At 52.9% G+C, this 16,016-nt stretch overlaps 1 protein-coding gene across 1 annotated transcript in view; it reads left to right on the top strand.

The window, feature by feature from the left end:
* Nucleotides 1–753: 753 nt before the first annotated feature.
* LOC122386933 (serine/threonine-protein phosphatase 2A regulatory subunit B'' subunit beta-like) overlaps nt 754–16,016 on the top strand; it is a 93,893-nt gene continuing 78,630 nt past the window's right edge. The window contains exon 1 of the mRNA XM_043376682.1: nt 754–916. The gene's annotated coding sequence lies outside the window, so the exon portion shown is untranslated. The remainder of the gene's footprint in view (nt 917–16,016) is intronic.

Below are 16,016 nucleotides of genomic sequence, written 5' to 3'. Positions count from 1 at the left end.
TAAATGCATGCGTGCAGATAGTGCATGCATTCATAGTGCACTTTTACCGTAGTTGTCGTGTGCTCGCATTTGTTTGGTTTTACTGCGGCCATCGGTTGCGCTTGCTTCACGATTCATTTTCGCTCTCCCGGTGAATTTGACATTTGTTTATACACATGCCTGTCCGACATTCCTCCACTGCGCACATACGGTGCGTGTTTTCCGTCAGTCCCTCTCCACCATACCATCTGGTACGGCCCTGCACGTCTCCAGGTGTCTCTCAGGTGCGTTTACTCTCGGGCGCGGTCGAATCGCGCGTGCTGTTGCGCTGCCGGAGGAGCGCGCACGCCGGGCACGTGGGTGCGCTCGGCGCCAGGCGTGCCCTCCCGCTCCCCTCCCCGGCCGTGCCGTGCCGCCGGGGCCGTACATACACGGCCAGCAGGGACGGCCGGGGGCTGGTCTTCCTCCGCGCAGCACACGTCATAACGCGGTTACGCTGGCCTCGCACGAGTACTACCGTGGGGAGCCTTGATGCCGCCGACTGCGAACCGTCCTTACAGGCCCACAGAGCGGGTTAGCTGCCCCGTGCCGGTGGGGTTTACCTGGATGCGCCGCGCGCCGGCCGCCTGCAGTTGGCAGCCGTGCCAGCGGCGTGCCGAGCTCGGCTGGCCTGCTGGCCGGCGGAGCACGGTAATTGGTCGGTCCGGCCGGCGGACCTGTCTCGCCGGCCGGCTCCTACCCGCGGCCGGCGCGCCGCCCGCCCGTCGCCAGTCCGCCGCGTCGCCCGGTACGTGGAGGCCGCGTCTGTGGCGACCGTCGCGTCGTGCAGCTCGTGCCGCCGTGTCGGTCAGTTTGTCGGCGCAGACTGTGAGGTGTGAGACGCCCTGACGGCAGGGACCAGTGAGTCCGCCGGAACTGTCGCAGAGACCCGATACAGGTGCGTATTGGGAGAGTTGGCTGTCTGTGTGGGGAAGGGGAGGGGTGTGGGTTGTTTGTGAGGCTGCCTGCTGACGGATGGACGCCGCTCGCCGCTGTGCGTGGGGGTGGGGATGGGAGAGGGGCGGGCGGGTCACATCTGCAGAGGGAGGGACTCAGAACTGTACTGTAAGACCTGCCGGGCCGGTGTCTGATCGCGTGCCGCGTGCAGAGCTCAGAGCAGGGAGCGCCGTCCGGTCCAGTGGCACTGCAGCTGCCCGGCGTGCAGGGGAGCGGTCAGCGGGCAGGGAGAGGCACTGTTGCTATCCTCTGGACGGCTGCAGGGGGTCTGTATTGAGGTGCGATAGAGGAATGTTTACTATCCGATGATCGCCACCCGCCCGAACCCCGATCGTTCTACCGACTGTCTGTACCCCCTGTTATGGATTGGCACGGGCCGTCCCTCGCTCGGAGCTGGGCCAGTCTCTGCCTGCCCCCCACTGCCGTCTGTTTATCACTGCTCGCCAGCCTGGACCCGGTTCCCTGCCCGAGCTGGCAGCTAACGACCGAGGGTGGGGCTGCTGATGCTTTCTGATGGCGAGGCGAAATACCAAATCAAACCCGCGATCAGAACTAAAAACACGGCTATAAGAGGAGCTTTCCGCGACACTTCTGGGAGATGCTCTTGACTATGTCGGAATTGTTGTGACGGCATGTCCGTTCCCGATCTTTCCCTGACTTTAGTCTGGTGCCTTCTCACACCACCGTAGTCCGTTGGAAGATCATCCCCGCTAGCTGTGGGCTCGCACTGCCATCCGACTCACGTGTCTGCGGCTCCGCGGCCAACAAAGACCGGTGCGAACTACGCAGCGTCTGGCGCAGTCTGCCGTGCTCGCTGCCAGCTGTGCCGGCGCCGGTCGACCTGAGGCGTACCCATCGCTCACGTGACCTCAGGTGGCCTGTACGGGGGCCGATGGGTCGAGTCAGCCGATCGGTATGACTCACGGTGCCCGGCCACCGATCAGGTGTCGCCTCTCTCCTGTGACCGCACGGTGCACAGTCAACATTTGAGTCAACAGGGCTGGTATTCACAGCGGTGCCGAGTACAGGAATCCCGGCCGCCGTTCGGTGGAACCTCGTGCCGTCACAATGCGCAATACTATCGGTGTGAAGTTCCCTGAACCGTCAGGCGACCGTCGCACTCATCACGCGATTACCGTTCTCCATGGCTGTCAGTCCTCCGTCCTGAGGAGATCGTTTGTCTGTCGAATATCCCGTAAATCCCCGTCAATCCACGTGGATATTCGCAGATCCCCTAGAACCTCCAAAGATGTCTGTGTCCCAGCCAGACGACGGACGACCCTCCCGGTCCCGTCGCTCTGCTCCCCTCCGTCGCGGCCGACGCCGTCGACGAGGGGCGTCGTCGATTGATGTGAGAGGGGTGCGAGGCGCGTCGGGCGGCGGGGAAGCGGCGATAGGCGCCCTATCCCCGGGGATGAGTGGGCTAAGCAAACAATATCGTGACGCTCACTGAGAAAACACCGCTGAGTCAGGTTATACGAAAACAAAACTGATTACTCGGAGCGCTTGGGGTCGGATTTGACTCGTGTTTAGAGCATATATAAGTTTTGATTGAATATTTGGTTGTATTTTGACTGAATTGCCTTTGACAGTGCATGTATACCTTTCTGTTCGTGTACCCGAAAGCAACTTTGTCCGTTTCAGATCGTCCCTGACCCTCGTACTAAGCCTACGCCACCCCAATAATCACTCCCCTCTCCCTCATCACGGCACCGGCCCTCTCTCTCCGCCGCTCCCCGGTGTGCGAGGGGATCGATCCCTATTGAGCAGACAGACAGATGGCCCCAGGGCGCGCCCCTCGCCCCCGCCGGCGGCGGTCAGTATTGCACGCCAGTGCCGTTCCAGTATGGAGAGACCGCGAGATTTGCGGCGCCGAGCTGGGCGAGACGGGGCTCTTTGCCTGCCAGCTGTTCCGGGTCGGTTGTGAGCTGGGCATTATGAGGTGAATTGGCTGGTGGTTAACAGGAAGCGCACACCGTCTCCCTATTTTAGCATTGAACATGGAGCACCTCCACTCTCCAGCTCATTTGAGTTGGACGTCGGTGTTGTCCAGTCTGAGCCATGACAGGCCCTGGATTTGTCCCGGACTCCCGTCTCTCATAGATGACTTGTCCGAGTCTGTTCTGTCTGGTCCTGTCCGTCTGTCTTGATTACCGGACATGTGAAGTATGTCGTGCTGTTACTCAGGGCCCCGTTTCTCACCCGACGCATGGCGGCAGAGCAGCTCCTAGCCACCTCTCCGGAGGGCCATCTTACTCTCCTCGTGTCCCCGGTCAGTGACGCTGACCCGTGATGTGGACGATGAACGGGACATGAGTCACCGGAGGGTCCGCTGGGTTCGATGGCCCGAGCGGTACCCCTCAGCTGCGCTGGTATCTTCAGTATCTACACTGTGTCAGCCTGGTACTTCGGCTGGGCTCGGGCTCTGCGTCTCTCTCTCTCTCTCTCTCTCTCTCTCTCTCTCTCTCTCTCTCTCTCTCTCTCTCTCTCTCTCTCTCTTTCTCTCTCCCTCCCGCCCTCCCTCTCTCCCCAGCGACCCCGTGACTATGACGTCATCAACACGGTGTCGTTTATCGGTCCGGACACGGTGGCGGCGGCGACTATCGCCCGTCGGCCTCACACAGCCAGATACCGCCGACTGTTTCCTGTGTACCCGCGGCCGAGACGCCGTACTTACGCGAGTCATGAGTTGCGGCCGGCGCCGGGGAGCTGACGGGCTGCGGAGGGCTGGCGGACCGCGTGCACTCATTGCAGGGGTCTGGGAGGTCAGCTGTCCGGCCGGCATCCGTCTGTAGTGGGCTGAGACCAGGAAGCCGGGCGCGCCCACCGAGGGCTCACCGACATGTGGCATCCACTGACGTGAACTTGTCGTAGGTCTTCTCCGTTCAACCTCGGTTCGCCGCTCTCAACTCGGCCGAGTTATGAAAGACTCTGTGCAGCAAATGCCCATCGCGCTCTGACATTGATCTGATTCGAAATGATCATTGTCAGGCGCGAGCTAATGCCAGGTATCATGCAGATCAGTTGCATGTCTGCAACCCGCATTGCCTTCTTTGTGCGGCTCCAAATCGCATTACCAGAGTCATTAGTATGCACCGTGCATACGTCGCACTAATCGAGTTTCGCACCCATACTTTTCGGCCATTGTGAGCCCATATGAGACCATCATCAGTCCCACTCTGGCCCCGACCAGCGTCGACCGGAATTTCTTCATCGATCAAGACAACAGGAGACGCTGGTGTTGGCGACAGACAGCGGCGGCGGCGCTGTCGAGCGGCACGTGACTGGTGTGGCGAGCCGCTCCTTTTCCGCAGTCCGGGCTGGTAGGGAGAGGCGCCGGGGGTCGTCCAACACGGTCACCGACACGACACCAGTGTCTCTCTCAGACTGTGAGGAAACAGCGGCACCGAACGTACCGAACAGCGCAGTGGGAAGTGGCGAATGGTGTCGGCAACACCAAACGCCGAGATTGAGTTGGAGAGAGCATTAGCGCCGCACATAAAAGAAGAGCCCGGTGATTTGTATCTGTGAGAATGGGCGTTTTTAGCGTTGGACCGCTGATTAGTTTCAATATATCGAGGTCGCGCTGTGCGTGACGGGCTTCCTTTCGGACCGGCCGACGCCGGGGCCGGAGCCGCCCGCGGGAGCGCGACTCACGGCTGTGAGCCAGTTCACACAGACTGTCACCGTCCACGGCGGACTCCGCTGGAGCTCCGGGCGGAACTGCGGGCGGTACTCCGGGCGGTACTCCGGGCGATACTCCGGGCGGTACTCCGGGCGGTACTCCGGGCGATTCTCCGGGCGGTACTTTGGACGATACTCCGGGCAGTACTCCGGGCGGTACTCCGGGCGGTACTTCGGACGGCGCGCGGCGGCACACCACTGACCGATCCATCGCGCCGTCCCTAGGGTCGGAGTTGGTTCATCTGTCAGCTGGTCAACTGGGGAGCCTTGTCCGTACGGGCGGTGGCCAAGGCTCCCCACTATCTCGTGTCAATCGACTGAGCTCCGTCGGCTCGGAGACCTTACAGCTGTCAGTCGGATCTGGGGCGGATTCACTCGATCGGCTGCTCAGCCGGTGTGATCAGACAGATCGCCGCGCCTGTGGATGTGGAACGCCCGTGTCCTTCCGCGCCATCTCCAGTAGTATTCGATAAAGGATTCTGCTGAGGACCGGGTGTTACAGGTCGGCTGGTTTGAGAGGTGTGTGCCGTGCCGAACAGCCACCGCCCCCGGAGATCTGACACAACTATTCGTGCCGCGTGGTTGAACACCGGCTCGGCAGCAGGCGTTTATAGCCGCGACGACCATCATCTCTCCCTCGCCCACCGAGCGGGCGCTCCAGGGTCCATGATCGGTCCCGGTACGGCTGTCCGCTCGGCCACATACCCGACTGCCATCGGCGTCGCGTCCGGCCCAGCCATTCATACGGCGGGCGGCTCCTTATACGGGCGCGGTCTGGCCGGCCGGTACGCCAGGTGAGCGGCCGCCCGGCCGCCCGGTCGGCGCCTGGTCCGCGGCCTTGTACGGCGCTGGCGGCGCGCGCACGTGACTGTCGGTGTCGGCCGCGCCGAACCAGCCCCTCCCCCCCTCGGTTAACATGGGAGGGGCAGGGGGCGGCTGTCTTCAGGAGGTGTGCTCTCAGCAGCCTTTTCTGACATCCGGTGGCAACAGAGTTAACCCAGCTCGTCCCCCGTCGGGAGATCAGTCGTAGTGATGCAAGGGTCGGGTGTGAAGAGATCTATCCTCAGGACTTACCAAGGTCCCTCATCGACCGCGTTTGCAGCGTCATGATTCGGTGCAGTTGAGCTGATGGATGGCTGTGGGCCCGGCTGTTACGCCGCACTCGGTTTGTGCAGCTGACCTTGTGCGGCCTGCCTGCTGTCGCCGCGGCCAGCCATCGTAGATTGATTACCAATGGCCGTGTGTCAGCAGGCCGCGGTCTGATTGAGTCGGGACACGCCAGCGGGAGTACCCGCGGCGCTGGCCGGCCTTATCACTCCCGGCCGGCCGTGTTTGGACGTCCGCCGTCCCCATGCGGGCCTTTGTTGGGTCCTGAGGTCGGAGCGGGTGCAATGTCAGCGAGGTGGGCTTTGTCGGCCCTTTGTTGGACGGTACCGCCGCGCCGCTGTGTCTGCCGGCTCTGTGCTTGTGGTCTGATCTGTAGTCTGGAGGCTGATATGGTCTGCGCTCGTTCTCTCCCTCTCATGTATGGCGGTTGGACTGTGGGCTGCTGGTGTCTATCCGTCAGTCATGCGTCCCAGTGTCACAGTCACTTGACCATGACTGAGCGACCACCATGTGACCGACCAGCCATGTTACATGGCTGAGCCGACACGTCTATCCCGTCTCCCTCCACTGTGTACGTCCCGTGGATAACCTCTCGTTTAGTCACTCGTTGGTCACCCATTGATCCCTCCTCCTGTCATGTGGCTTGGTACAGACGAATGAATGAACTCCCCCCCCCCCCCCCCCTGTCGCGCCGAGGGTCGCCACTCGTCCCACCTCCCTGTAACCACTCCACACGTGTCCTGGGCCACTCACTGACGGCCGATATGTGGTCTGACCGGCCACGCCCCTCCATTATCTGACCTACAGACAGCGGCCGGCTCGTGGTTATCCCTTGCCGCTGCGTGGTTATCCCATTATGGCGGGTCATGTGGTAAGCTGTAATGTTGGCTCACGATTGTTCCATGTGGTTGCTTGCCATGATGAAAGGTGTGGCTAATGCACGTTACATGTCAACGGATGCTGAGTGAACGATGGACTCAAAAAGGCACGTCGGTAGCGCAATTAAACAGATAAGCAATCGGTTAGCCATGCTGATGCATTGGTACCTGTTTTTATCCACTACCCCATTTTCATTCACAGCTGCTTTCCGGTGATAACGGACTATGTGAATAGCGACCCCGCCTACCTATCGCACCACAAACGCCCACCGCAACAGGCCATTATCGTACCTCACTCAACACTGCAGACCAAAGGTCATACCCGGCCCATGAGTGAGTCCCGCTCCGCCCGTGTCGCGTGGGCAGAACTCTGTGTGACGTCACATCTCGGCACTGTGACGTCACGCCTGGCACGCGGCCCGCCGGATGGACCCATGTGGGCACCGGGGTGGCGCCCTGCGAACGGCCGGCGGCCTGAGTGCCCATGGTAGATGTATGTCACACATCTGGTGACTAAGTATGTATCGCCATACCTGTAACGTTTCGTCACGCTTCACGCGTACCAGGCGGTGGTGGAATCGATGACGAAATGTCATTGTCTGTGACGTCAGGTCTTGTGGAAGTTGTGACGTCACACATGATGTCAAATATTTATGAACACCACTCGATGACTGGTATTCATTGGGTGTCAACAAATAAGGCATGATGAGTCGATGAAGGCTCTGGCGGCGGCCGTAGTGACTGCTCTGTGACGGCACTTCTACAGCAGGTGGTCCGCGGGCTACGGGAGCCGTCAGCATAACTGATTTACTGGTTCGACGACTAGTGCGACATTATAGGGAATCTTCACAACTCCAGCAGCTACCTGGATGGCCTCAAAAGGACACACACACGGCAAACGACCTTGGGCTACTTTGACTGTTTGGACATCATGTCTCGGAGAACTGGCCATTCGGACTGCTCCGCTGGACTGAATGCCAATTCTCCGGCTGGTACGGAGTTGATGGCATCTGCCAGTGATCCTGCCTCAGGACAGCGTTACCGTGGCCGTCCGACTCCGGTCACTGGCGGTTGTCGAGCGGACAGGGCGCGGCGGTTGCCGGGCGGCAGGCACGTCCCTGCGGTAGTCGGACGTGCTCCGAGCCGGCCACCGCCCGTACGGAGTCCGTAACCGTCCATACGACTCCGTTACTGTTCGTACAGTAGGTCTACTAAAAAAGTCCCCCGCTCCAGAGGCGGCCGGCCGGCCGAACCCCCGGATTCCAGCCCCGACTCTATTGCGCAGGCCGCGGCAGTGACACGGGTCAGGTCGCGGCGCCCGGCGAAAGGGTCAGTTGGCGGCGGCCGGCCGTGGAGTGAGGACGCCGCGTGTGGGGCGCAGCGATGCCGCAGTGCAGAGGAGGGGAAGATAGTGACTGCACGATGCCGGAAATGATGCCTTTGTGATCTAAATTAAACACCTGCACTGCAGTGCATATCCTCCCTTGCCCCATTCCTATTATGTATATCATAATCCTTCAATAATCCGTAATGACCATTCAACGCAAGCAAGCAAACAAAACAACCCGTTTAGCGGCGACATCATCTCGGATAAAAAAGCGACAGTGATGAATAGAATTGACTTAGCGCGAGGGCAAATCGAGGGGTATATATGTATCATAATTTATGCCGAGTATTTTATTCCCATCTAGCAAATTAGGATTGGGGATCTTGTCCAACAAGTCAGCGGCCGTTCTAGACACAGATAAATACTTTGTTTTCGGTCGCATCATTATCTGCAATAATTCGAAGCGAGGTTTAACCCTCGCCGGCCGAGAAAAAGGGGTGGATGCCGCCACCATGTTTTTTTTTGTGGGAGCTCAAAGCACACTGATTAGAGTTGCAAAATTTCACTACCGCACTACCGGCATGCCGGTAATTTTTCACTACCGCAGGTTTATTCGTGGTATCTGGCATGTCTTGCCGGTAGCATGCCGGTATTTTTGATTTTGTGCAAAAAAAAAATATCAGCAAATGATTCAAACTTTGGACACTAAGAGGCTCTCAAATTGTAGTAACAGCAATATTAGCCACTGCAAGATACATTTTGTGGTAGAAGTTCCATTGCTAAGTGTAGGGGTAACACATGGACCTCAGCATTTCACACAATTCACAGGCTTGGTTATAATTAGAATTGTCAAGAATCTACTGTGGTCTATAAAAGGAAGAATACTCATTCATGTTGCAAAAGCACGACAAACTAGTAAGTCTAATGGTAGGTAATACGTATAGCGCAATAAAATAAATCAATGTTCATGACAACATTCCCTAGGGGAAAAGGCAGAATCAAAACACCAAAAAACACAATGTTTGGAAACTGGCCTTGAGTCCTGAGATCATGAGATGTGGTCTGAGAAACTCTACAAAGAATTTGACACTGAAAATCCAGCTGAAAAGGCATGTGTTAGGTAGCCCTGAGTCTGACTTTGGTCCCATTATTAAATGAAAATAGATTTAAACTGGCATTTTGTCTTATCTTTACAAGAAAACACATCTTGCAGGCAAAATTGACAAAAAGTGGCGCAAATAATTAGACAACCAAGGATTTACTTTTAAGATTCTCTCTCCCCTAATGAATGGATGTAATCTGATGACGTAATATTTATTCATATACCCTTTTGGTTGAATAACTGAAGAGAAATGAATTTCTTTGCAGTGAATTACACTAAAATGTTGATTTCATTATAATTTAATATTGTATTGGGTAATTTTTATCAATATCATCATTCACGAGGCAGTGGCTTGCAGTCGTTAAACATTTTTTTGCAGCGTTTTAATCAGCTGGTTAAAAGCCTCTATTATGGCGCATCTGTTTCGAAATCGATAACCTTGTGTTTGTTCCCGCCACGGTGACTATAAATACCCGCTTTAGGTTGGAGAGCATGGAAGATATCGTTTTTATACATATTATTTGGTGACTATTCTCAGGACCAGTGAGTTATTATAACACATTTTTTACATGATTCGTATCTTATTCACGAACCAGCAAGCCATAGTGGATAGGAAAAAGTAGATGTTGATCTCGCTTCCTCAGTTAGGAAGATGGCCTAATGTGTACTTGTTAATCTATGTTTTGACCATCTATATTTTAAACATTTGGCTGGTGCCTGCAACATTTTAGGAGAATATGGAAAAGAAGAACAACTGTGAAATGTAAATGTGATTACTGCTCACTGTCCAGTCTTCAAAAACACATTTCAGTAATTCAAGTCCTTTTTGTCCTCACCTTTTTGATGAATGTAATAGTTTTTTTTGTAGGCAATACTTCTTTGATTACAGGTGATATTTTAACAGTTATAGACTGGAATTGAGTTTCAAAATTGTGGGTATTTGTGGGGCCAACTCAGCCAAAATCAGCCTGCTGGTATTTGTGGTTGGACAATGGATGGCTGTTGGGTGGGAGGGGTACTGAAACTGCCAAAATGTGGCATCTCTTGCAGGGGTAAGCTAGAATCAAGAATGCAGTTTTTTTTTTAGTATGCCGGTAATTTGGCGGTTTTTTTTGCTTGGGGCGTGGTAGCATGCCGGTATCCCAGAAAATTTTTGTGGGGCGGGGCGGTGCCGGTAGCAGCCTTTTGGGAAAACTTTGCAACTCTAACACTGATGATAGAAGGCTGACATTTCATATGCCTTATGTTTGATTCAAGCCGGATCATTTGAAATCAACCACGTTTTCATGTCAGGTCACTTAACTATGACGTCTTAACCCTCGCCGGCACAGGCCATTTTGCGTCCTTCGACGGCACAAGGGGGGGGGGGTTGGTACGACCCCCCCCCCTCGCGTTTGGCCCCTGATCGAGCTAGAGCTTCGCGGAAAAAAACGAGCGTGCTGCCCGTCACGAGAGGAAGCCGATGATACCCAATTTTAAGGTCCTAGGTCATCGGGTGACCTTCCAGGTCAGGTCAATGACCCGAAAACCGGGAAAATCGGGACCTGCTAGAAAGTCGTAAAGTGTGGCTGCTATGTGGTTTTCCGGGGTGCTGATCACGAATATCGTGTTAGTTTTGATCAGAGATGATGTTTTTAAGCATTTAGACCAGGTCGGGTCAGGTCAGGTCAGGTCAACCGGTAGGGGTTGTGACGGGTATTCGTAATATGTGTCAACCGCCTCTGACAGCTTCGTAACATGTTACGAAGGCACTAAAACTACTTCGTAAATGTTCAAATGGTTGCTAAATTCGAATTCAGCTCCAAAAACTAGCCTAAAAACATGTAAAACTCGAAAAAGTGAACCGAGGTCACCCGAGGTCACCAAAGGTCAATGACCTGACCTGACCTTCAGGTGACCTTGACACCCACCCTAATGTATGGGAGCAACATCAAATCACATGTTTGAACGTTTGAAACCACGGAAAGCTTGCAAACGCGCGGCTAATGCGAGCCGACGTACGCCGAATCGCGATTTCGGCCAAACATGGTCACGGAAAAGAGGTCACAGGTCAAAGGTCATTGGGGTCAGGGTCATGAAATTTTCAGGGAACGTGTAAAATTGATCAATGCGAGGGTACTGAAAGTTTCGTCGCGATGGGCCGCTTTTTACGCGAGTTATTCGCGAAAAACCTTATGGGGGGTTGCATCAACCCCTCCCCCCCCTCTGCCGGCGAGGGTTAAGTAAACCTCTGCAGACTGCACGGTCGTCGGTTGTAAAATGATGCAAATCCGTAATGATGACCTAAAACTATACCTCAAGCACATGAACTCGTGACTTCATACATTCTTGGCAAGGTTTAACCCTCGCCGGCCGAGGGGGAGGGGCGGGTGCCACCCCCCATAGGGTTTTTGTCGCGATAGCTCCGAACACGCTGGCGATAGAGAGCTGAAACTTGGCATACCTGACCTTTATTTCAAGCCAGATCTTTTGACACCAACCGCATTTTTTAATCAGGTCAGGTCACTGACCTATGACGTCATAAGTGAACCTCTGCACGGTCTTCAGATGTCGCAACTTCGCAACGCCCTCACTGCCAGAGGAGATGTCACAAGGAAATGAAGCTTGCAGGATCTAGTATCCATTATGAGTCTCACTACTTTTATATCTCGGATTTTTCCTAAAGGTCATATGAGGTCAGGTCATTTTCGTGACCTCACCATTATAAGTCAATGGGGAAAAATGAAAACTACTATTCTGGCGCCGGGAGCGATCTCCAACTATCTCAAGCACACAGAATCGTGATTTGATGCACTCCTTGCAAGGTTAGATGCGTCACTTTTGCAATGTTGACCTTGTGTGACGTCATTTATGACGTCATCAAGGTCATATTAGTTTTTCGTCAATAACTCTTGATCAAATTGAGCTAGCGAGTCGGAAAAGCCACCAGTGGACTCAGGAAGACCTGCCGAATCGAATGATATGCGACAGACCTCTTTCAACCAACTTCGTTACCTGGGGGTGCTGACCTGACCTTGACCTGAGGTCAACACCCCAAGTTGACCTGACCCGAACAAAAAGTATATCATTCGACGCGCCTGAGCAAGGCGAACACGATGCTGCCAAAATCGGCGCTCTGCGGCCGTTTTTTGCGAAGTTATTCACCAAGAACTGAACCGTACCTTGGGGCACTTGACCTGACCTCAGAGGTCACCGGTTGACATAGGACCTTAAAGTTGGGTATCAATCTCTGCGTCTCGTAACGGCGCACACGCTCGTTTTTTCCGCGACGCGCTAGCTCCACTAGGGGCGAAACGGCGAGGGGTCGTACCCGCCCCCCCCCCCCCCCTCGGCCGGCGCGTATGTAGAAAACCAATAGGTCCAGCGAGGGTTAATGCTTCACTTTTGCATTGCTCACCTTGCGTGACGGAGTGCTCGTCAATAGGAGTGCTTCGTCAATAACTCCCGAGCAAATTGAGCTAGCCAGTCGGGACAGCCATCAATGGACTCTGCAAGACTTGCCGAATCAAATGTTATGCAATATGTCCTCCTTTCAACAGCTTCGTGACCTGTGTTGCTCTAACATGACATTGCCCTAAACATCCTAAATTGCTTCACCTAAGCAAAAAAGCATATAAATCGACGCGTCTGAGAACAGACAACACGATTGTATCGAAATGACGATAATGCGAACATTTTTTGCGAAGTTTTTCACCAAAAACCGATCCAATGCCGTGGGGCCCTTGACCTGCCCTAAGAGGTCACCGATATTTTAAAATGAGGTAACAGTCGCTGTGTCATGTAACGACGCAAGAGCTCGTTTTTTCCGCGAGGCTCTAGCAGTTAGCTCAATTATAGGAGCTAAACATGGGGTTGAGGAATCGCTCCCTTCTCACTCACTATTTGGCCGTGATAGTGTTCGCAATTATTGTTAAAATCTGACATTTTAAGATTTCAAATGACCCATTTGTTTCCGCCCAAGTCTTTCAATTGAAGGTCATAACACCAGGTCACGTCAAGTGACCTTACCTCAAGGAAAGTTCCTGTGCTCATCATATCTAAATGCATCGACTAACCGATCACTTTAGAACCTTCAGCGATTTCAATGGGCAACAGTATATGTATTTGAAACGTTTACTTTGCAAGTTTGACATTGCTGACAGAAAGGTCGGGTCAATTTTGAGATCGCTAAAGTCAATGGGAGAAAGTCGAACTGCTCTTTTTTTTTGACGGAACGCATAAGAAACACTCTGAAGTCTGAAAACATGTGATGCCTGATGAGATACAATACTGAATGAGAAAATTGTTTGTTTTGTTGGGAGCCATCTTTTTCGGTCTGAGAAGGCCCTTGCAGAGCTATGACATAACTATGTTCTGGTGTAGTAATTTGGTTGTGCGAGCCAGCGACAGTGATCTGCGGAAGCGTGACTGTTCCCGTGGGACGATTGCCCTGTCGGGGCGTTCCAGTCGTCTCCCCAACGGTCACCCGAAGAGGATTATGTGTCCTGGAATGGAACCGACATCAACTACAGGTTGACTGGTGGGGTGACCTCCAGTCCAGAGGGGTAAGCATGAAGGCTAGGGGCGATGCGGATTGGTTTTTCCTGAGGATAGCGAGGACGGAAGCAATCTAGCACCCTTCCTTCCTTATACTGAATGTATCTCAGGCTGTTAAATCTCCTAAGCGTTTTTTTTCTCGACATCATCAAGGTGTCATTAATAAAAATATGAAATCCGGGAGGATAGATCAAATATAGAAATTGTGGCCAACAGAACATTATCAGTTGCGTTCAACATACACGTAAGCATGATCACACACCTAGCTTACACCTGAGCCATGTAATAAATATTTTTGATAGACATGCTTAAGTTATGAAATCATATAAAGTGTTTGTAAAGTTCCACGATACAGATCTAATATCCTGCTATGCATCATGACCATTTCTGGTCAGGTCATGTCTTTGAACATCGGCCAAATTCTTCAAATGACCTTTAAAGATCAACTTTTGATTCATTCGAAGCGTTTTGATAAGAGGACCACGAGGCTGGTAAAATTAATTTCATGCAAGTTTAGCTTAAAACTTTTAGTGTTTGTGGAAAAGCAATTGGTTTTCTCATAATACCGATGATGGCAGTTGCTGTTATTTACGTGCTTAGCCGTTGACCTTAATTAAATCTGACAATATTATTCAGACATAGCGGTAAACGAGCTGCTTGTTGTGTTAGGTTAGGCTCTTTCGGTCAATTTCAGAGTGGGAAGGATGACAGGAATTAGGGGGAGACAGGGGGCCTGGGCGGGAGTCCTGGGCCTCATGCTCCGCTGGGGCCGAGCCCATCACGTGGGTTGGATTGCCCTGACACATGGATAGCCGTGGGCGGTGTTTCACGGCCCCGCGCTGCAGCACGCTGCGCTGCGCTGCCATGCATTGTTGCGGCGGTTGATATGAATTCGGCTCCACGCTAGCGTTACGAGCATCCGAGTCTGTTGATGCATCCATGGAAATTGGAAACCCAATGCACCGGTGCGCGCAACGCACCCTGTCCAAGCAAAATTTTATCATCGATGACCTCTAGTGACATGATCTTTTGCTCTGACCCGATCTAAAAATGGCTGAAGTATCTTTTCTTCTTTTTGCTACTTTTGACGCTACTTCGAATACCACTTAACCCTATTCCTGGCGGGGGGGGGGCCTCAGGAGCCCCCCCCTGAGGTTTTTTGGTTATATCTCCCAAACGCGTTGAGCTAGGAAGCTCAAATTTTCTGACTTTTCCTAAAAGGCTTCTACGCAACATGTCTGAAAATTTTGAGTTGATCTGACCTCAGGTCAGGTCACCAGAGGCGGTTTGGTGACGCTACCTCAGAAAAGTTTGCAATCACGCCAGAGCTAGAGTTTTTGACCGATCAATTTCTTCTCTTCAGGGTTTAGTTAGGGTACCAGTATGTGCAATTTGTATATCTCGGAATTTTGATATCGGTGACCTAAGGTCAGGTCAATTTCGCGACCTCCCCATTATAAGTCAATGGGGGAAAAATTAACTCCCTGTTTTTACCACTAAAACGGGTCGGAATGGCCCCATATACCATACATGACTTCATATACGATCAACCTTCACTACCTTGAGGTCTGTTTTGCTGTTGGGCAGCTGTGAGGTCATGTGACGTCATCAAAGGTCACCAAAGGTTTTTGGCCAATAACTCCGTACAGGAACAAGATACAGACGCGTGGATGGTCTCATTGTGTTCAGCTCGTCAAGACGCATCGAATGATATACATGATGACCTCGAGGTCACGTGACCTGAGGTCAACCTTTGACCTTGACCTTTCGAGGTCAACATATATATCATTCGATGCGGATTGACGAGAGGATCACGATGATGCCCTTAGTTTGTTCCTATCTTGACTAATTCGAAAGTTATTCGAGAAAAACTCTCTCCATATCTAGTGCCGCCATTTTGACTTTTTCGACTCCTGTGACGTCATCTTTGACCTGACCTGAAAATGACCTTAGTAAAAATTGTAGATCTTGGCCGTGCGTATCCGATGCCGTTTACCGCTTGTCGCTATCTTGCTTCGTTCTCGAGATCTCAGGGGGGGGCCGAATCGGCCCCCCCCCCCGCCAGTTTCTTGTCCCGGCGGAGCACGGTTCGTCGGAAGGTCATCTCAGGCTCAAAAGAAACGATATATACCATTCGAAAGCTGACGGTGAGCTGAATCCGAAAATGTAATTTTTATCAAAATCGATCGATGGCCTTTTTTGAAAATTGCGTTTTTGTAAAAACTTAATAATTTTTTATTCAAGGGGCTGTCCCAGACATTCTTGAAAATATAAACATGTATTTTTTTAGTTCCAGTGAAAGCTGAACGCCAAAAGAACAATATTTAGCGGAACAATATTTCCAAACATTAATATGCGTCTCCCACAGCCGACAATAAGGCGCATTTACACAGCTCAGTGTCACGAT

Source organism: Amphibalanus amphitrite, unplaced genomic scaffold (genome assembly GCF_019059575.1).
Source record: "Amphibalanus amphitrite isolate SeventyFive unplaced genomic scaffold, NRLGWU_Aamphi_draft 000267F_arrow, whole genome shotgun sequence".
In the NCBI taxonomy this organism is placed as follows: domain Eukaryota; kingdom Metazoa; phylum Arthropoda; class Thecostraca; order Balanomorpha; family Balanidae; genus Amphibalanus; species Amphibalanus amphitrite.
The sequence above is the reverse complement of the archived record's forward strand: the minus strand, read 5'-3'. Positions and strand labels throughout refer to the sequence as shown.